The sequence below is a fragment of the Panthera pardus genome, unplaced genomic scaffold, assembly GCF_024362965.1.
Source record: "Panthera pardus isolate Hobbes unplaced genomic scaffold, ASM2436296v1 HiC_scaffold_7, whole genome shotgun sequence".
Taxonomy (NCBI): Eukaryota; Metazoa; Chordata; class Mammalia; order Carnivora; family Felidae; genus Panthera; species Panthera pardus.
The window spans coordinates 8,310,930-8,332,011 of record NW_026527002.1 but is presented as its reverse complement, the minus strand read 5'-3'; the positions used below and the strand labels follow the sequence as shown (position 1 = coordinate 8,332,011).

The 21,082-nt window shown below is 49.4% G+C and overlaps 1 protein-coding gene across 6 annotated transcripts in view; it reads left to right on the top strand.

Moving 5' to 3' along the window:
* PLAG1 (PLAG1 zinc finger) overlaps positions 1–21,082 on the top strand; it is a 50,354-nt gene that overhangs the window by 14,029 nt on the left and 15,243 nt on the right. Inside the window, exons 2-3 of one of the 6 annotated variants that reach the window (XM_019421298.2) lie at positions 19,199–19,302; positions 19,836–19,907. The exons of 3 other annotated variants lie outside the window; for them this stretch is intronic. The gene's annotated coding sequence lies outside the window, so the exon portion shown is untranslated. Of the gene's footprint in view, positions 1–19,198; positions 19,303–19,323; positions 19,908–21,082 lie in introns of those variants that run through there. 2 more of the 6 variants (XM_019421297.2, XM_019421300.2) reach the window with 2 other exon arrangements.

The window sequence follows — 21,082 nt, the reverse complement described above, 5'->3', positions numbered from 1 at the left end:
AATTCTTTATTATGACCATTGAAAATAGTGTTCAGTTAATTTCAGGTATTAGGCTTCCGAGATAGAAGGTGTCACTGATGATCTTACCACTCAGGAGAATTGAAAGAATTTCATGCCGTGTACGGCAGCATCCCAAGTCCTCCAAGATTCCAAGTTAAGTTCCAGATCCCTATTTTGTTATTCGTGTACTTACCTCTGCAGATTTAGGGAATTCAGAGACACACCCCACATTCCAGTGTGCCCAAGTTTTTTTTTTTTTTTTTACTTTGGCCAGTCCCTGCAATGTTTTCCTCACACACCTGTCCACGTCTTCCCTGTCCCATAAGTCCCATCTCAAACCATCTTCTTTTTGAAGTTTCTTTATTCTCCGAATGGGAGCCAGAAGTAGGAAGAGTACTTCCTGCCCCTCTCGGGGAACTTGTATTTGCCTTCTGCCTTTCCTTTGTGTTTCTCTTATGCCTTGTGGATGATAGGTTGATGGATGAAAGGGAAACAGGCAGTATATCTTAAAGTGCCAAACGAGGGGTGCCTGGGTGACTCAGTCGGTTAAGCATCCAACTCTTGATTTCAGCTCAGGTCATGATTTCATGGTTTGTGAGTTCGAGCCCCACAGCAGGCTCTTCACTGGCAGCACAGAGCCTACTTGGGATTCTTCCTCCCTCTCTGCCTCTCTCTTTCTCTCTGTCAAAAATAAATACATAAATAAACTTTTTTTAAAAATGCAAAACGAATGGTATAGGCGGTAAAAATTATAGGTCTTCCGAGGAGGGAGAGGTGTACTTGAGGTGGGCTTTCAACAGGCATGAGTTAAGAATGGGCAGCAAGAAGGGAGGGCCTTCAGGTGAAAGGAATGAGTTCAGCAGAAGTGAGGAGGCAGAAATGTGCTTATTGTCCTTGGCCTCCAGGAATACCAGTCTGACTGGAAGGGATGGTTTGTTGGGGGGCAGCACCAGGTGAGACTGGAAAGGTGTGCTGATGCCTGAATGTGAACAACCTTGATTCCCAGCCCGACGAGTCTGCACTCTGTGCTGTGGAAGGCACTGTAGCTTTTTGAGGAGGGGAGGATATGAGTTAGGAAAGTCAAGTCGGCTCAGAATCCAAAAGCAATGGAGCCCATGGGTGTGAGAAGGGAGTCGCAGAAATGTCACTATAATCCAGATTGGAAGCAGTCGTCCGCTGCTGTGCACATGACTCAGATCCTTATCGCTAGTCCCTTCCTCACTGGCAAGTTCTAGATACACATTTTCAAAGGCCTTTTTGACATAGTTGCCTGGATGGAAGGCTGGCTTCTCAACTCTCAACATCCTAAAGCCAGCAGTTCAGACTTGAGTAGTTTTATTTGCGGCCCGACCATTCCTTCCGACCCCTGGTCACAAAGCCATCCGTTCTACCTTCAGTTGGAACTTGTGATGTAGGTCTGGTGCTTCCTTTGTAGAAACATAAAACATACACGGGCATCTAGAGGAAGAAGTGGTTCAACAGCAGTAGATGATTCGATCCACAGAGGAGGTGGTCCTAGAGCAGCCAATGGGAGGGGAAAACTAACAACAAGGGAGGGGTGACCATTCTGGGCCCGTGGCACACGCCGGGCGCTCCCCCGTAACTGGAGTACGGGATGGCAGAGGTGAACAGCATGACGGTTGGTGAGGCTGGAAAGAAAGACGGGGGCCAGGATGTACCAGACCCTGAATGCCACACTGAGGGATCTTGATGCTTTGAGAAGCAGACCCCCTGAGATTCACGGTTGCGTCTTTAGTGATACAGAGCCAGTCTTCTAGCTGTGTCTCTGTTCTCGGCTCCTTGGCTGCATCTTCTCCTCACGGATTCTCAGCCCTCACACCCTCCTTCCCCTGCCCTTGCGCCTGATACCCTGCCCAGCCCACAGGGAAGACTGGGCCAGCCGCGCGGCTCCCCGCCTACCTCCTCCTCGCCTCCCGCTCTTCCAGAATACTCCTGTGGGTGGGACACGCTTTAGCAGAGCCTCGGGGAGTCTGTCTAGGGGGCGCTGGGCCTCATGACCCGGGGAGGCATGTATCAGTCGGCTGGAGCCAACTGGGTTACCACACACCCCTCCCGTCCTGGTATTTCCCGTCTGCCCCCGTTCACCTGCGAAGTCTGCTTCCATCTTCCCCCGTCAGAAACGAAATGTCGTAGAAGACCTTTGCCGCTGCCCCCCGCCCCGCCCCGCCCCCAACTGTGTGTCTCTTCTCCCTTCCCGTGAGCGCCACACTCCCTGGCAGCATGGTCTCAGCCCGGTCTCCGTTTCCTTCGTCTTCTCTACCTGATCCTGCCCCCTGCTTTGAGTCTGTGTTCCAGGAGAACATCCATCAATAGCCCAACCAATAGTAGCATCTCTCCATTTTATGGCCGCTTGGCTTTTCTGCAGGACTTGACGTGCTCCTGAAAACCCCCTCCCCTCCTGCTCTTCTGGCCCCGCTCTTCCTGCTCAGACACCTCCTGTGCGCTCCCCTCTGGCGGTGCCCATTCTCCCAACATCTGGGCGTCTCCTCGGGCTCCTGGGACCCCGTCTCTCTGCTCGCACCCTTCCTGAGCACAGGCTCCCACTCCTGCCGCCCCTGTGCCTGGCAGCTTCGTGCTGAGAAAGCCTCAGTCGCTACCCCCTCGCGGGCCTCCATGGCTGTTAATCTGTGTACGCAGACATCTCCACGTCTGCGTACAGGACGCTGTCCTCACATCTCAGCGGACTCTACAGAGGGCCTGCCACGGGCTAGGTACCCTGCCAGACACGAAGCCAGACTGCACGGAGACAGACGGTAGAGAGTTCGCTCAGCTCGTGGCAGGTGGTCTGGAAGGCAGTAAGGAACACAAGGATGAAGAGTTGGGGGCCTGGGAGAGAGGGACCCTTACAGACCGTGTGTAGTGGCCTAAAGGAGAAGGAGCAAACCAGGAACACCCTGCGAGGGGCGCTTCCCGAGAAGACCCTGACGGAGGAGGAGCCCAGCCAGGCACAGGGAGCCGGGTAGGAGGTGAGGCCAGAGAGCCACCCCGCGGGACTGTCTCGTGCCCCTTTGGGGACAGCCGGTCCAGACTGTGGTTCGAACTCCTTAGCGCCACATCGGTTGCCCTCTGCCAGCTGGCCCCCACCTCGGGCCTCGTCCTCATTCACGACTGCCCCTTCCGTGTGGCCAGAGAGCCCGGGGTGCAGTGGAGTCATCCCCTCCCTGGTGTCCTTGAGAGTGCAGCTGCCTGGGACTCGTGACCTCGCAGCTTGTATCTTCCTCACAGCTCCGTCCCCTGCTCCTCTGAGTTTGGTCGCCTGCCCGAGTGTCCCAGAGCACTCCCCAGCCTGCCCATGTCTCGGTCCGGGTGACACCTGTGCCCGCCCAGCCAGCTCCCTTCCCTGCTCTCATCCTGTGCATGCCCAGCCTCCTCACTAGACGGAGCCCCTACCTCCTCCCTCTTTCTGTCTCTGGAACCGGGCTCACCCACAGGGGCAATATCTGGGGAGGGGCGCTCTGCCCTTGGGGCCATACCAGAGGGTCAGCTGCTGTGGAGGGGAGCTGGAGGAGGCTTGGAGCGGCGGCTAGGGTGTGTTGTCAGAGTCCTGCAAGAGGGTGTCCCGGGACAGCGTCCCTGAGAGGAATGGCAGCGGCACTGGGCCCGTAGAAAGGCCGGCGAGAAGACGCCTGGGTTTGCCCGCAGGCGTGGCAGCTGGCCGCTTGTTGACCGTGAAGTGCAGGGTGGCAAGGATGGGAGACAGGGAGGTGGCTTGTTCCATCTCTTCTGTCCCCCACCCTACCCGATGGGCTCCTCCCTTCGCAGCCTGAGCCATCCCTGAGACACACAGAAGCCCCCTCCTCGCCCTCGCCTTGCGGTGAGGCTGTGGAGACAAGTACACCCCAAAAAAGACAGCCAGCCATGCATACGGGGGGAGAGGACGTACACACGCCCAGAGTCCCGGAGAGAGAAACTCACACACACACACACACACACACACACACACACACACACACACAGACTAAACACACAGTGGGGACGGGAGACCTGTGCACCTGGGGATACTAGGTCTTTCCATAGATGTATGCGTGAATTAATGTCTGCGCTTCAGGGGAGGGAGAGAGAAAGCAGCATGCCCAGCTCATACCCAGAGAGGGGAGAGATACAGAAACTCCGTCTCACCCCTGCCTGGGGGACACCGACGTCTGGATGAGGGGGGAGAGAGTGGCACACATCCGGAAGGTGGAAGGAGGTGGAAGGACGGGAGATCCATTCCAGGATGGGGAGGAGGAGACATACATACTGCAGAAAGGTGGGGGGCAGTAGACATACTTACACCAGGCTGGTGGAGGGACACTCACCTTGGGGGCACCCCAAGAAGGGAGAAGAGAGAGAGTCCCACTTATGCCAGGACGTGAGAGGAGACCCCGCACACACACACACACACAAACCCAGAAGGTCGTGAGAGGCATGATCGCACTCAGCATACTAGATGGGAGGGAGAGTCACCCTCATGCCCAGAAGGAGCTAGACACAAACACTGGTATCCAGAGGGTGGGAGAGACATCCCCCCCGGCCCCCGCCAGAGCTAGAGGTAAGACACCAGGTACACACGCCTTCGGTAGGAGAGACAGACTCCCAGAGGGAAGGGAAGGACACACGCACCCCTAGGGGTGCACAAACACACAAACCAGGAGAGGGGAGAGAGAAGTATACCTCCACCTGGGAAAGCAGGACCACAGAGAAACGCACAGAGCTTTGGCACGCTTGTGCACCCACACGCGGGTGTGCTCACACACAGAGGAAGCCACACACACATCACACACCCCAGGAGGGCCAGGAGGCAGACGGTGCCGGAGGGAGGGGGGTCCACACACAGGAGATGGCACCCAGGGCAATGAGAGGAGACATGACGGGGGAGTGCGCCCCCCCGCGCCTGAGGAATCCAGAGACACACGCTTCCCCCCACCGTTGGTGTTTGCACTACCGCAGCCGAGACCCAAGGCTGGGAAGCACTCGCTTCGCTTCTCGGACCAGGGGAGTGATGCATTCTGACGCCCGCACTGGCTTTTCCCAGAGGGACAATCGGCACATGGACATTATCACTTGACCGCCGAGGGTACCCTGAGCTCCAGCGTATCCCCTTGAGGTCACACGTCTCCGGAAAGGTCACACCTTGTGCCTTTTACCCCCAAATAAAATACTAGAATTGCTGGACATTTGCACAGTTCTGACTGTAACGTACATGTTCATCGCAGCCATCCTAAGAGCGTTTCGGTCAAGTTCGGCCGTCTTCAGTAGACTTCGGAAGCCTTTGGCTCGGCCCGCACCGTCGGCTGTTACCTAAAGCACTCACCCCGACCCGCCCTGCCCTTGGCACCCTCGAGTCCTTCAGCTTGGGATTCTCTTCTCCTGCTTCTGGCCTGACTCCGTGGTTCTTCTGTGCCCCCAGAGTCCTGTGCCCCTGGCCTACAGCTTGCTCTGACTTGCACTCGGGGATGTCCCCCTGCCCTGCTCAGGGACCTAAGTCTTCCCTATCCTCATAGCTTCGCACATCAAGCACGCGGCACGCTTCGTGAGGCTTGAGCTCTAAGAGTTGGAAGTGGAGTCTCGGGTGGGTCCCGTGGCCTCACTTACCCAGAGTTCCTTGGGGGTTTTCTCCCCACTCTCCACTCCCAGCTTGCGCCGCTCCCTGTCCCCACCCCCCCCCCCCCACAGGAAGCCAGGCCCTCCAGGCTTCAGGACTCCTTGCCTCCTTGGAGCTGCAGGCAGGGGGCCCGTACAGGCTCTGCCCGGCTTCCTCGTGGCTGTCACCCCCTTCAGCCATCCCTAGACGCCGAAGCCGGACTTCCTCGTGGCTCCGCCACCACCCCACTGCCAGCCCCATCTCTCCCCCCGCCGCCCCCCGCACCTCTCTACCTGCCCATGCTCACTCCTGTGCTGCCCTGGCCTTGTGGCAGGCGGCCTGGGGGGGGGGGGGGGTGCTGGTTAGCTGCGGCGGGGAGTGACGTGGTAGCTACAGGAGTGGTGGATGGGGAAGTTGGCTCACTTCTTGAGCAACGGCACCCCCGACGCTACGAAGTGCTTACCGTGGGCTCACTGTCCAGCACACTTACACATAGGGACCCTTTTAATGCTCGCGACGACTCCGTAAAGAGAGGTACTGTGCTTATCCCCCACTCACAGAGGAAGACACTGAGGCTCAGAGAAGTTAAGTAAGTGTTAAATGAGATGATGCATGAATACAGTCCTCAGCAAAATACCTGGTTCGTGTAAGTGCTTACATGGCTTTTGTTTTCTAAGCAGCCCTGTCCACTCTGTTCTATGAAATTCTAGCTACTATAATGACACCGATAATAGTTGTCATAGAACTAGGATCTCTAATAATCGAATAGTAGATATATATTATAATATATAAGATAATTATATATAATATAGTAGACTAATATTAATCTATTACATAACTAATATTTCCCTTTTATTGGTATTCTAGTATTTAATAAAATAGAAATACCTAATGTGATATGGTGATTAACACTAGTCTATTAATTGTTAATAGGGATTTTAATTAGAACTTGTAATAGACATTACATAACTGCCCCAAGTTCACTGAGGAAGTTGAGTCTATCAGATATGCCCTATCTGCAGTCCGTCCTCTGACCACAAACCTTATTTGCACCCTAACCCCTTCTCTTGCCTGCTGGGAAGCTCTGCTCTCCTGTCCAGGGCTCACCATCTCTTTTCCTGTCCCATCGAATATGGAAATGCATACCCCACACTGGCTACATTTCTTCAGCTGGTGGACAGACCAGACCAGAACAGCTTGAAGCCCTCACTGGACTCTGCCACGTCCGTCCGGCTTTCCTCTTTTTTTCCGCAGACCTTGCACGCGCACATACCCCTACCCCCGTTGCCAAGTCCAGCAGATGCTTTCCCCCAGTGTCTGGTCTGTCTGCTCCGTGACACAGGGCCCTTCTACCGCCGTTGCCTCCACAAGCCACCGTATTCATCCCAGCCTGACGCAGTTCTCTGATCCCGCTGGACCAATTTATTCTCCACCCTTAGTAGAGTTAAAAAAATTACCCCGTCACAGTCCGCTAAGTGATTATTTGAAAGCCTAAATGTTAAAAACCCTCTCCCACACGATTTGTTTCTAAACAACAATCTATAGAATCGAAAGGCCACGAGTCCTAAAGCTGTTTGTCATGGTGTCACTTTTACGCACAAGTACAAAGGCCTACTGGGCTTCAGTTGGGTAGTATACATCGGTTGATTGGCCTGTGACCTTTGTGGCAGGGCCAGGCTTTCAGAAATGATCATGCGCATTCCTTAGCTCACAGAAGTTGTAAGTGTCATAAACTACATGCAATTTCTTTGTCACTGTCCACCGGTTTGTGTTACGCACTCATACGGTTTGTGATACATCACATATGGTTTTTACCACGTAGGTTATGTGTGGTGCTGCCTTTAGAGAATTTCCTAAACTTTTGATTATAGAATATTTCAGATACACAAAAGCATAGAGGACAGTAGAATGATCCTCATATTCCCAAAACCTGATTCAACAGTTCTGTTTCAACCTCAGTAGGCAGTCATGTGTTGTCTGTCCCCTACCCATGTGTATCTCTTCTGGGGAGTCTTCTGATGCAAAATTATTTCATATCATTGCATTTTTCTGGTGTATTTCCAAAACGTACAAACTCTTTCTAGAGATATCACAATACGATGATCACAACTCAAAAGAACAATGTCTTAACATCGTCAATTATTTAGAAATGTTTAAATATTTACCATCGTCTCAATATTTTTTAAGTTTGCATAACCCATAGGGTCTGTATCTACAGGTAGTTGATAACATCTCTAAGTCTTTTCTGACCTACTGGTTACCCCTTCCCTATGTTCACCCTTAAAATTTGCTTGTTGAAGAAGTGGGGTCTTTTTGGTTTGCTTTGGTTTAGTCCTGTAGAGTTTCCTGCACATCTGTTTCTTGGTAACTGCATCCCTGTAGGACTGTCCGACATGCTTCTGTGGCCCCTCATTTTATGTAAGATTCAGGTTCTCCTCCTACCTCCACACATGTTAGAGTCACCTAGAAAGAAAAGTAGGAAGGATTGAATTTGTGGAAGAAGTAACTATTAAGCTAAGTGCCAGAAACAAGAATAACATCGATATACATCAAATAAATACAGGCACATGATACTGTGTTTCCAACGTAATATCAAAGTTCACATCATCAAAACGTTAAATACAAACAGGTAATTTTTTTTCGTTAAACCACAGGGGTAATACCTTTGTAAACCAAAGTGAGATCTTCTTTGCTTTATATCCTACTTTGTGAAAACCTGACATCGCGTAAAGGTTATCTCCTGTGCGCTTGGATGTTACTTCTGCGTGTTCCTCACAAGCTAGCTACGTGTGAGTCAGCGCCACGATTTATCTCATCTTCTCCTGGTGTTGGCTGTGCACCTTATTTCCAGCCTTTAAAGAAGCATTGATGAATGGCCTTGCACATAAACCTTTGTGTGCACCTCAGGTTATTTTCTTCAGCTAAGTTCTTAGGTGGGAAATGGGTGGGGGAAATGATGAATGCTTTCCTTGGCAACTACACGGCCATTTTGACCTCTGGGAGGACATCTTCAGTCATCGTTAGCACATGGGAGTGCCCGCTTCCTTAGCTCGCCCCCACGTGGGCCTTGACCACTTAAGGAAATCTTGCTGCCATCTATGCTTTTTGATTTTTCTTGTGCATATTTGTCTTTCGTATGTTTTCCCCTCCGAGCTGCCACCGCTTGCTGCCATCATTACAGTTGCCTTTGACGGCTGAGGCCGCTCATATTCCCCGTGCCAGAAATCCCAGGAACCCGACTTGTTATCATTTTGCCTGAGAGATTGGCACCGGTGAGGGAGGGCGCACGGCACTACCTCCATCGTCAAGTGCATGGAGCGAGTGGCTTCGTAACGTCTCCTTTGGCCGTTCACAGCCTGTTCCTCCTCTCTGTTTTTTTCTCCCTGTTCTAGATCATTGACATTGCAGTATAAGTGAGAAGGAGATTCCTACTACAAGTGCAGTTACAGTGAGGGGGAAAAACTCACCTGCCAAATTCTGAATTAATCCGAATTCTCAAGGCAAATTAAGGAAGTGATTATTCACATTACCTAATTCCTTTCTTAAAAAAAAAAAAAAGGATTCAAATTGGCACCTCTTTTGGTACCTTTAAGTAGTAACTGGGGGGATATCAGCTAAGAAATCTAGATACTAAGAAGGTGCAAACCTCGTAATCAAGATTCTCTGACGCTATCATACCCACTAAAACTACGTCACATTTGCATTCCGCCTTCCAGAGTGTCGTCGTCACTTCACGCTGCTCACCTCTGTGAATGAGCCCTAGCGTGAGCCTTGCTGAGCACAGCTTGTGTCCCCTCCATTCCACTTAGTGCCTTCCCTGCGGGACCTGGGCTTCTCGCTCTGTGGACGCTCTCCGCCTCTCCTTTCCTCTTGGTCCGTGTTCACTTGCTCTCTGCCGCCCCGGCTTGCTCTCGCTAGTGCTCCAGAACATTGCACTGCATCGCCTGCCCGCTTTCCCACCTTGGTACTCCCAGCCCTGGAAGGATCCTCCCCCCTGGCTGCTGCTTTTCCTGGGCTTCCAGATGGACGGTCATATTACCAGGTGATTTAGAACTAGCATGTGTAAAGTGGTCCTGAAATGACGGCTCGAGTCCAAGGCCCGTCAGGATTGGGTCCCAGGTTCCTCTCTGGCTCCCGTTCCCTCTCCTCCCCCCACAGCACCAAACCGCAGGTCCTCCCTCGGGCTCGTCAGTGCGGTTTCACATGCCCGCCCTCGTGCCATTTGCACTGCTGGAATGTTCTCACCTCCCTGCGTCCACTTGGCCAGTGCCTGTTCATCGCTGAAAATCGTGCCCAGCCGTCCCCTCCTCTGTGAGGCAGTGCTCGCTTGTCTTCTCTGCCCTCCGCCCGTGTGTTGTGGGGTCTCAGGTCAGCGTCTGCACACAGCCTCTCCTCCTGGACCTGCTCCTCTGCTCTGGGTCCCATCCCACTAACCCTTCATCCTTTCTCTCCCTGGCCCTATCAACACGTAAACGTGCCAAGCCTCTGCCAGCTTCAGAGTAAACGCGGTGACACAAAGCTCACTCCTTTCTGTACCTTCCCCTTCAGCCGACACCATTTCTCTGAAGAGCTTCGAGCCTCAGATTTCTCGCATCGCACCCCTTCCTCAGCCTCAGCGTTCCATGCGGCTTCCTCCGTCCCCCTGAATCTTTCCAAGATTACTAAAAACCTACCCGTCTCCACAGCAAAAGGGAGTAGGATTTAGTTCTTATCTTGACTACTGTCTCTCTTATCTTGACTACTTCCTTCCTTTTGCTGTTCGGACCGTCCGGCTCCCTGGTTTGTCCTCCCGTTCGGGGGCATTCCCCCACCCCTGCGCTGGCCAGCCTCTTCTGTCCATTGCATAAGCAGAAGGTTCCTCCTTCGGCCCCTCTCCACGCTCCTTCCCCTGAACACCTGCGTGTCGTGAGCGGACTCGCCCCTATGTCTCTGTCACAAGCCGTCTTCAGCCCTCGTCCTTCCCCTGCTCTTCGAAGCCTGTGTTGGTTCTCCCTTGTCTGTTAAACACACCGCCAGGGTGCTTTGCGTGTGATGCCCGCTCCCTCTATCCCTCGTAGCAACCTACCGGGTTTAAGTATCTCACCTTTTCAGCTGCGAAAGGTAGGTCCCTTTTTACCCACGGCATCACAGCTGGTGCACTTGACGCCTGTCACCACCAGTCAGGATTGCTTCCGCAGACGCCACGGAGGCTGACCTCGCCCACAGAAGTGCCCTTTGCCCTCCGTGCTCGGCTTCTTCCTCCAGCCCTTTCACAGCCTCCTGCTCCCTCTCAGCCCGCCTTTCTACAGCCTCATTCCCCACTCCCTCGCTTAGGCCACCATCAGCTCCAGTCAAGGAAGAAGTAACTGCCCCTGCCGTAGTCCACGTGCTCTGCAGGCCCTGCCGTTGTCCCTGCCCTGTCCCTGCGCCTCCCGTGGGAGCCGCACCCCACCTCCAAGCCCCCCTTGACAAGTCGACGTCTTCTCTCTCTCCGCTCACTTGGCTCTTCCTCCCCACGTTTTCCCCTCCAAAGCTCGAATGAGTCTTTTATCTCTGTGAATTCCCATTATTCTTAATCTATACTTATTTCGGGGCATTTTCTACCTTCTGTTTTGTGTTATCGGTAACTATAAATACTCTTTTTGAGACATCTCCCCTGCTAGATTACACGCTTCTTGCTCATAGAACTGGTGACTAATTATATTTTTTGTTTTCCGTGACAGTTGAATTAAATGATGGCGATTTATTTATCCAAAACTTTACTCTTACAGCCCATTCCCAGAGACTGTGCAGGTAGGGAGACTCTAATGGTATATTGAGGAAGACGAACTTGCGAGACATGACCACAAGATGGCACAGTGACTGCAGTGTCCTGGTATCTGTTGAGGGTGGGCCAAGAGAGGAGAGAGAACAAGGTTTTCTCGATTGCCCGATACTCCAGGGAAATCCAAGAGAATTTCCAAGTTTAAAGTATCCAGTCAATTCTTAATCTTTCACAAAGGTCATCAAGTAGGTTGGGCAGCTGTTTTCTTCCACACTGGCCAGTAGAAGGGAAGCCTTCCCTCCCTCCCTCTTTTCTCTTCCTCCTGCTACTCATTCAGTAAATGTTTCAGTACCTCCTCGGGCATCCACTGTTCTAGATATTAGGGACCCGGAAAGGGTCGGTAAAAAGCAAGATCTCCGCTGTGGTGGAACTTATTCCGTGGCCCTCGCCGGTACTCAGCGGAAGCTGTTGGAGACAGACCCGAGAGTTTCTTTGCTGTTTTTTTGTTACTCCTGAAGTTGCTTCTTCCCCCTCTGGCCCAGCACGGATTGATCTGTAGCTTTAAATTACCCAAATGAAATTTGGTTTAAAAAGCAAAAGGACAACAAGTCAGCGTATTGTTGTGATCAATTTTGTCTTAGCCATGATTTTCTGTGACCTTCTACCTTACTTTCCGGCTATTCCGCTTAATCAAGAATCGACCATGTTCACTTTGCAGTTAAAGATATTGAGGTTCAGAAAGGCCAAAACGTGCATATTGCATAGGCAAATACATGGAAAAATACATACACAGGTCTCTATATCATTCATTACCTTATGGTCAAGATCAGTGCCAGTAAAACTCTTAAAAACAGGGGCACCTGGGTGGCTCAGTGGGTTAAGTGTTTGACTCTTGATTTCGGCTCAGGTCACGATCTCATGGTCGTGAGATGGAGCCCTTTTCAGGCTCTGCTCAGAGTGTGGAGCCTGCTTGGGATTCTGTGTCTCTCCCTCTCTCTCTGCCCCTCCCCCGCTCACGTGCGCTCTCTCTCAAAATAAATAAACATTTTTTAAAAATTCTAAAAAAACAAGCAAGTCCAGTATTGCGGCAGGTACCTACAGATCTATTTGACATAAACTGCGTTGTTGCCAAAGGTACTGTTTGCCAAGGTGGACCTAATATAAATTTATTTCGTTCAAATTGCATCTAGTGTTTAGAAACATTTCTTCTGCCAAGGGATAAGCAAGAGTGTAAAAGTAATACGAGTACGACCGTTGGGAAATCTCAAAAAACACACACGGCTTGTTTTAAAACTGGGAGAAGTTACCTTCCGCTGGAGCACCCTCCTTTGTGGTGTGTCACAGTTGAGCACTCATTTTTTGCCCCAGGATTGGATCCCCGTCTCCTCCCTGTGCCTCCCCTCCATACCTGATCCCTCCACCGGCCTGGCTCTGCAGGATGGGATTCATTTTCACACTCCTCTTGCCAACCCTTGCTTCAGTTTCGGGAGGACGAGGGCAGGGGATTAATCTGAGATGCTATGCGAAAGAGACATTCCCACATTCGAGAAGTCACGGTGTGGAATTTCGGTTTACTGCGGGCGTACTTCGATGCAGTACCTTTTTCCCCCTAACATGTAGCTATTTTCTCTGATTTGGGGTAATCTTTATATTTTCGGGGGCGCGATGCAGTCTTTCACCACAGTTAAGCCGCAGGCAAGGGTCAGTCCATCCCTGGACGGTCACGATCACGTATCACCAAATCGACGTTCAGTTCAACGTGCAGAATGACCCTTGGCTCCCCGTGGATTGGTTTTGTCGTAGCTGTGATTTGGGGTTATCTGTGACTGTGACCGCCATAAAAGTTAAGGTACACACCACCTGTGTCGCAGAGATGAGACGATTAAGAGTATACCACTCACCAAACGTCACTTTAGTACTCATCTCGGTCACATCTGTGTGCGTGGTCGTCTTTTCACGGAGCGCCGCCGCTGTTTGTCCGTCAGAGATCGTGCGGGCTGTGATTCTGTGGGAGCCGGGGCCAGAACAAGAACAAACCAGAACAAAACCCCCTATTTTTAAGTGCACTTCAGGCCATTTGGGGGCAGCACTTACTTCTGAACAACACACTGAGTATAATGGCTTTGCGTTTTGAACCCTCAGAACTAAGCCAGAACTTTCCATCCGTGACCCCGCTGACCTTGCACCGCAAGGTAAGTATTTATTCCCACCTTGCAGAGGACAATGCCGAAGAGCCATCTGGTCGTCCGAAGTTACAGTAGGGCCGAGGCGGGATTCGGGCACCGCTGTGGTTCCCGGAGGGCAAGTCCCTCGCGTCCAGGCACCGTCCCCTGTGCTGCCCTGGGCTCTGTGACCGGGTGGAGGTGCTCAGGTTGCGAGGCCCTCTCCGCAGCAGAGGAGCCGAGGAGCAGTGAGACGGAGATTGCCAGAAGCGTGCCGCTCGGGTCACGGGTCACGGGAGGGCGGCTTTCTATAACCCAGGGGCCCTTCGGAGTGGGGCACGGGGAGCAAGGCGGGCGTGTCCCGCAGGGGAGAAGGGGCGGCCCGGTCCTGGGTGGGGGCCTCCCTTTGAAGGCTTTCCACCCCTTTTTGTTAATTACGTGTTGACAAACGCTGCAGAGGCCTAAGAAATGAGTTTATAACTCGGGAAGGTCAGATTTCTCTGGAAAAAGGTTAAGCTAAATAAAACCCGAAAGGAGAGCCCCCACTCCATTCCGTTTCGGAAAGCCACAGAAGACACAAAGGCTGGTCGTCTTCTGAATTACCTAGAAACGTGGCCGGGGATGGGAGTGGGGGCAGCAAATCGTACAGTGCCCACATTTAGGGTAATTTGTAAATCATCAGAAGAATTTTAAAATGCTCAGCCTTCGGTAACATGACCCGCAAGGCCCCTCTACCCGCTGCCGGTCTCTCAGCTCCAGCGCCTGCCTCTGGCTGTGGCTCCAAAAATAACAAACTGCCTCAAGTTACCCAGACGCGCCGTGCAGTTTCTGACTCCCTCTACCTGCAGTACCTGCCCAAGCATGGCTGATACCTGTTTGTTATCTTGGCCCCAGGGTTACTTACTTTTAATTAATCAAAGGCAAGCCCGCCAATTAGCCTGGCACTTCTTTCTTTCAAGGCTTCCACGGATTAACATATTTAAAAGGTAGGTACAGAGGCTGCACGGAATCGCTTCGGCGGGTAGTTCCTTTGGTATTTGATAAAGGGAACTTATCCCAGAACTATTTATTATTTGTAGGTCTCAGTTCCAACCAGAGTGTATTCCTGGAGCCTCTAAATCACGTAGCACGATGTGCCAGTCTCTAAAGCAACAGGTGACATGCACTGGCTCCCTCCACGGGCAACAGCTGAGAATGTGGCTCTCAAGCCGCCTAGACATATCCTTTCTAGTAAGGACTGAGTGTGGCTCTTCCATTTAAGCCAATATTCCTCTTTTTCTTTTTTCCCCCTCTGAATGGGAAGGGACGATTCTAGTCATTTTGAGTCATTGCCCTTACAAAGGATTTTAGTTTATCAGTTCACAGAAAGTGGTGTGCTTTGGGTTTTTTGGTTTTTGTTGTTGGGTTTTTTTTTGTTGTTTTTTTTTTTTTGTTTTTTGAAAACTTCAGTGAATTCACATGAAGATTTGTTGGTCATCCTCAGTAATTTGTTTTTTCTCAACATGAAAACTTGGGCTTTTTTTCTGGCTCATTGAGGTATGACTGATATCTTCATAAACTGCACACATTTAAAGTGTATAATTTGCCAAGTTGTGACCTACGTCCACATCCCTGATACCCTCACCACAACCAACATAGTGAACATAACCATCATTCCGAGAAGTTTACTCGTGTCCTTTGGTGAGCTGTCCCTCCCAAGCCCCCCTCCTGTCCCCGGATAACCACCGAACTGCTTCCTGTCACTACAGATTAGCTTGCATTTCCTAGACTTTTATATAAATGGAATCATTTCATATATTCTCTTTTTTCTGTCTGACTTCTTTCATTCGGCGTAATTATTTCCAGGTTCCCCCATGTTACTGTGTGTGTTAATGGTTCCTTCCCGTCTATTGCTGATTAGTAGTCCGTTGCATGAATCTGCTACAGCTTGCTTATCCACTCACCATATTGATGGGCATTTGGGTCGTATCTGTTTTTTTTTTTTTTTTTTTTTACTATTACAAATAAAGCTGGTATGAATATCCATGTACGAGTCTTTGTATAGATACAGGTTTTCGTATCTCCTGGGTAAATACATAGGTGGTGACATGGCTGTGTCATATGGTAGACACATGCGTAACATTTTAAGAAACTGCCAGACTTCGAAAAAGATTGCATTATTTTTTCCTTCTTGCTAGTGGCACGAGTTCCGTTTGCTTTACATCCTCGCCAGTACCCGACGCAGTCAGACGGTCAGTGTTTTTCATCGTAGTCCTCCTAGTGGGGTAGATGGCGCTGTCTCACTGTGATATTAACTTGCGTTTCTGTAAGGACCAGTGATGTGGAGCATCTTTTCATGTGCTTATTGGCCATCTTCATTGGTGAAATGTCTATTAGGATATTTTCCCATCTTTCAATTTGTTTGTTTTCTTATTGTTGAGTTTTGGAAGTCCTTAGTATATTCTAGGTACAAGGTCTTTATCAGATCCAGGCTTTGCAAGGATTTTCTTCTAGTGGCTCGTCCTCTCATTTTTTGAACATTATCTTTTTGAATAGCAGTTTTAAATTTTGATGAAATCCAGTTTATCAATGTTATTTTATAGGTGGAGGTTTCAATGTTGTAGCCAGGGAATTTCTGAGTAACTGAATGTCACAAGATTTTTGTCTGTTTTGCTCCAAAATTTTTATAGTTTTAGGTTTTACGTTGGTGTCTATGATCCACATGGAGTTAAGATTACATATAGTGTGAGGTATGGATTCAAGTTGTTGTTGTTGTTGTTGTTGTTGTTAATGGACAACAAACTTTTCCAGCACCGTTATTTGGAAAACCATTCTTTTTGGTAAAATATTCTTTTAATATAAAAGTAGGACATTTGTAAAATACAGAAGAATATAAAGTGTATATCTTGATAATTTTTAAAATAGCCTAGATACATTTAAGGGTATTATGGGGGAATAGTTCTAAGTGTTTAAGTGTAGACTTCACAAATTGGAATCATAGTATATTCTCTGTCTTACTTTTTAAATGCATCATCTCAGTGTTTTCCCCATGTGATTTAATACTCTTTAGATGCACGGTTTTTAATGGCTACATTGTTATTCTGTCACACAGACATACACCTTACCCCTTTTATTACACATTATCAATTTTTATTCTTAAAATATACTTCGAACATGCTTACACTTAAATCTTTGTCACCTTTCTCGTTGTTTTTTGCTTACATTTTTAGAAATGATTCATGAGGTCAGCATATATGAACATTTAAAAGGCTTTGATGACATATTTCCACAACGTAGTCCAAAAAATTTTAACAGTCTACACTCCCACCAGCAGCTACTAAGAAACTTAGTTCTTACGTCGAACTTTTAAAAAAAAAAAAAAAAAAAAAAAAAAAACGTTTTTTTTTTTTACGTTTTTTTTTTTTTTAAAGCATCAGGGATGCGGGGCGCCTGGGTGGCTCAGTCAGTTAAGCGTCCGACTTGGGCTCAGGTCATGATCTCGTGGTTCATGAGTTCGAGCCCCGCGTGGGGCTCTGTGCCGACAGCTCGGAGCCTGGAGCCTGCTTCGGATTCTGTGTCTCCTTCCCTCTCTGCCCCTCCCCTGCTCACACTCTGTCTGTCTCTCAAAAATAAACATGAAAAAAGAAGAAGAAGAAGAAGCCCCTCTTCTCATCTAAGACGAAAACCTCTCCCTTTTCTCAGGCTCCCATCTGCTCCATGTTCTTCCCTGCCTCTTCATGCTCACTCAGCACAGAAGCTGTCCCAGGTCTGTCCCACCTGGCATCCTGAGTCCCCCCTTAGGTACCAGCCCTTTGCTTCTCCTCCAGTGCAAAGCTCTCTGGAAGAGAGCCTCCCTTTGCTGGAAGTCATTTCCTTGCCCAACTGGCAATCCACCTGGGGGTGCTTCTGCCTCCTCCTCCTGCCCCACTTGTCCCCTCTCTCCCACTCCACCCCACGGTCTTTCTTGCTGTGGGGTGGTGTCTTAATGCGGGAGCTGAGTAGCTTTGTCTTTTCGTGGGGGTTGCCACCTTGTCCTTCCTTCTATCTAAAGCTCTGTCTCTGCCCATCACGTCTTTAAATTACCTAGTTTTGTCTTAAAAGCGGTGGCCTCTGGGCACCGACACGAGTTAATCAGTAACTCGGTTTGAATCTGTCTCTACAAGAGTCAGCTACACAACTAGGTCTGCCTTCTTCTTATCTCCTTTGTTAGTGTGGTCAGGCACTCAAGGGCTTGTCTGCGTTCTTCTAGGAGATGCCTGTGTTTGCTGGTTTTCAGCTCTCTGCTTTAGACTATTCCAGCACCCAGCTGCTGTGTCTCATTTGCACAAGCACGCCCTATACTTTCTTCTCTCCCTTCTTTTTCCTCTCTGAGTCTCCCCCCACCCCACCTCCCCAAGTACTTGTTCTCAGTGTCTCATAACCGCCCCACTTGCCGTCCTTGGTACGTGAGCGTACAATGTCCCAGCCATTTGGGTTTAGTGCACTTCTGTCATTAGAATCTGTAAACCAGTGTCTGTAAACCATACTACACTCCGGCCGGAGCACCGCCTCAGAATATGTAACAAGCCAGGCTTCCAATCTCGGAATTCTTCTGGCTAACCGGCATGCCCCCCGCACACCCTTCCCTCCCCCCTCCCTCTCCTGATTGTGCCTTCTGGAAGGTCACAATCACCAAAACTCGGTTGTATTCTTTCCCTTTTCTGACCCTCTGGTACTTGTTTATACCATATACACTGCTGATTCGTCCCTGTAATACTGCCTTATGGCAGCTTTTGTTTTCATTAACAGTCCTATCGCTTCACTTGACATCAGGTACCTCTCCCGTGGCCGCGGGTCTCTTGGGAACAGGGGCCATGCCTGTTCGCATCCCCAGGAATTTCAGATCGATGCCGCATGTAATAGTTGTTGGTAATATTTATTGCACCAGTGTCAGCTGTTTGTCTTAATCAGCGGCAGCCGCGTATGACTGAGCGTTGACTCTCTGGTCTGGAGAAACGAAGCCGAGGATTTCTGCAGGGACTCCTGGCATCCCTTTCCTGCCTCGGTTAGCGCCTGTGGTGGTAGGCCTTCGTCACCTGTACCCACAGAACGAAGCTGTGGCTGTGGCTCATCCAGATCCCCGGGTACTTCGGAATGCGTCTTGCTGCCTCTTCGCGTGTTCTTGAAGACAGACTTGCCAGCTGCGAACTCACTTTCAGACAAATAATAGTCTCATCATAAAGACACAGGCAGGAGCTGAGCAGTTCTCTGTCTCCTTACTCTGTCTACTTGGGGGCATTTCCAGTTTGCACCCCGGCCTGTGAACACATGGCCTGAGGGAAACACTCCTGGGCATCGTTTCTCCATTAGCTGGTGTTTAGAAAAACCTCAAACAGTTTTTCTGAAAATTTTATAGAGAAAATAGTGGATGTGTTTGAAATACAAACGAGGGAAATAAGTGGCAGTTTTGAGAAATGGCAGTAACTGGGAATATTTGAGTAAAAATATGAACAATCTAGAGAACTTGTGATTTGGGGGGAAATCTATAAATCCAGGCATATTGAGTTACTTACTTTTCGCTTTTCAATGTACTATAAATTGTTTCGTATTTGTTTCTAACAGGAATTGAGCTAGCTTTTCCGATAAAGTATAAAAATATGATAATGCATAAAAACCAATTTGGTTCATATGCCATTAACCAGATTGGTTCTGACTTTTGGAATTTCAAACTAACTCTTCTTTTCTTTTTAGGTTGCCTCTTGGTGCTGCATTGGCCGTATTTGGCACCCAGAATGCTCCATTCTGTGATGATCTATTAATAAGGTTACCTTGTAGAGTTTGGAGCAGGGCCTCAGGTAGGTGGCTTTTATCATTATATGGCATGGCTTTCAAAGTGATCCATTATTTCAGTTTTTAAATAATTTAAGACGTCACATTAAAAGCTTTGAAAAGCATGCCACATAATAAGCATGCCACTTACTATTTTAAGGTCTATCAATACGTATTGTGTTCAGCAGGACTTTATTAATAGTTATAGTCTGATGGAAGGATTGGAATACTGGCAGTGAGCAGTGTCCCTTTGTGCACAAATTGCATCGCTGCTGTAAAAGCTTACTTGTTCATCTTCCCCAAATAGCCTGCAGATGAACTCTTAAGCTCCTCTTCTCTGAATCTTGCTCGGAGTGATAGACTGTCCCACGTTACCAGTCTATCTCCTTTCTGTCTACTGGGAGGGGTCTGATTAACTACGGGCAGGTGGGGAGGGCTGCTGTCTCTGCTTGCTGGGATGGGGCAGATGCTAGGATAAGGGACCCAGGGGGACAAGAGCAGTTTGCTAGCCTTGCTGGAAAAGGGACACACCCAGGCATCTAGATCTCCCGGCCCCTAGGTGCAGCTCAGTGGCACAGCGTCGAGGTGTAGAGATACTTGGACATCCAGGCACCCGTGGATGTGGTACCAGGTAAGTCTGTCGGCAGGACTTCTGATGCAGGATTGAGGTTTAGAGGCCAAGACCCTTGGCCCTAGGAGAGGTAGAATGATAAGAACAAAGATGGCCGTGCCAAGTGCCAGACGATGGGCCCAAGGTCACGAGCTCCACTGAGGGCAGGCAGGGACCCAGCTCTGGGGGGAAGAAGGATGCAGGCTGGGAGCCGGCGAGGTCCCACAGTATACGTGAACAGAGCTTTGTCATCAAGTAAAAGGTACATAAATTAATCTGGCTGAAATTCCTAATCACAGTATCTGTGAAGAGTAAGCATTAAAAATCTAGTTAGCGTACTGTTTTGAGTCATTTGTATATTTGTACAGTCCATTTTTAAGATATATGAGAAGGTGTTCCTAGTTTTTTAGTGTTACAGGTTGTGCATTTTTTTGTCCACTAGGTTTTGTTGAAACTGTTTTAGCGGCTAGAAAAAAAGAAAACTGTTTTTCATTACTTTTCCTTAGCCAACGACATTTATGTAGATTTTCCCGTTTTGATTTCTCTTGTGTCGGTAATCCCTCAGACGTTTTCTCTGACATTTTCAACGTCATTTCAACATCACATTTTAATTTCACGTGAAGAACATCCTCTTTAAAGAATTTGAGTTTCACTCTGTTCCTTTTTCTTTCCTATAAAACTTCATGGGCTGTTTCCAAACGGTAAATCGTAATCGACGCGGTTGCATGCGCTCAAGGAGGTACGGAATAGAACATTTGAAAGCAGAGATGTTCTGAAAATGCAGGCCGACTGAGCACCACCCAGGCATGTCTCTGCAGTGCCTGACGGGTCACCTGCAGGCCTCTGAGTAGCACATGCCCACGTGTCCCTGACTTTCAGCGCCCCCTGGCTGAAACAGGAGGGACCCCCAGGTGGTCGTGATGGTCCCCTTGGTTCCCTTCCACTCCTCTGCCAGAACAAACTAACAGCTTCGTTCTACAAGCCGCCTTCTGAGCTTGCTTTACGCTGATCTGAAATTTCAGAAACATCAAAACACGTTTGTTTACCTGCTCGTTTTGATTCCCGAAATTCCTTATCAGGACTATGGTTGTGGTCAACAGATATTTATCGAACATCTACTACATGCCAGGACACTGACCAGGTGCTGGGGGTATAAGGATAAGTAACAGTCTCCCTGCAGATGAATTTAGGATCCC